The sequence below is a fragment of the Bison bison genome, unplaced genomic scaffold, assembly GCF_000754665.1.
Source record: "Bison bison bison isolate TAMUID 2011002044 unplaced genomic scaffold, Bison_UMD1.0 scf7180017864178, whole genome shotgun sequence".
Classification (NCBI taxonomy): domain Eukaryota; kingdom Metazoa; phylum Chordata; class Mammalia; order Artiodactyla; family Bovidae; genus Bison; species Bison bison.
Window position 1 is genome coordinate 1,402,197 of NW_011494750.1, and position 332 is coordinate 1,402,528.

Genomic DNA, 332 nt, shown 5'->3' on the forward strand with positions numbered 1-332 from the left:
GGGGGGGTCTTCCTGAAGCAGTGGGATCTGCTGGGTTACCCGCAGGGTTGAGGGACTGGATGCCATGAACGCAGACCCATTTCAGGGGGTCCTGATTCCTGTGTAGGGGTGGGGTCTGAGGGCCTGCCCGGGACCTGACCTCGGCCAGGCTGCGGGGCTCGCAGGGGCTGGGGGAGGAGCCAGTTTCCTCCAGCTTCCCGCTTCCCGCTGGGACGATAACAATGAAAGTGAAAGAGGTAGGGCAGGGGCCAGGCCTGGTTTCTTGGGCCCGGTTGCCCTGTGGCTGGGCAAGCCCCCTCCCCCTGGCCTCCACCACTCTGGCTCCTACGGGG

At 66.0% G+C, this 332-nt stretch overlaps 1 protein-coding gene across 1 annotated transcript in view; it reads left to right on the top strand.

The window, feature by feature from the left end:
- The first annotated feature begins 208 nt into the window (after positions 1–208).
- Positions 209–332, top strand: part of MDK (midkine (neurite growth-promoting factor 2)) — a 2,772-nt gene continuing 2,648 nt past the window's right edge. Inside the window, exon 1 of the mRNA XM_010842344.1 lies at positions 209–236. The gene's annotated coding sequence lies outside the window, so the exon portion shown is untranslated. The remainder of the gene's footprint in view (positions 237–332) is intronic.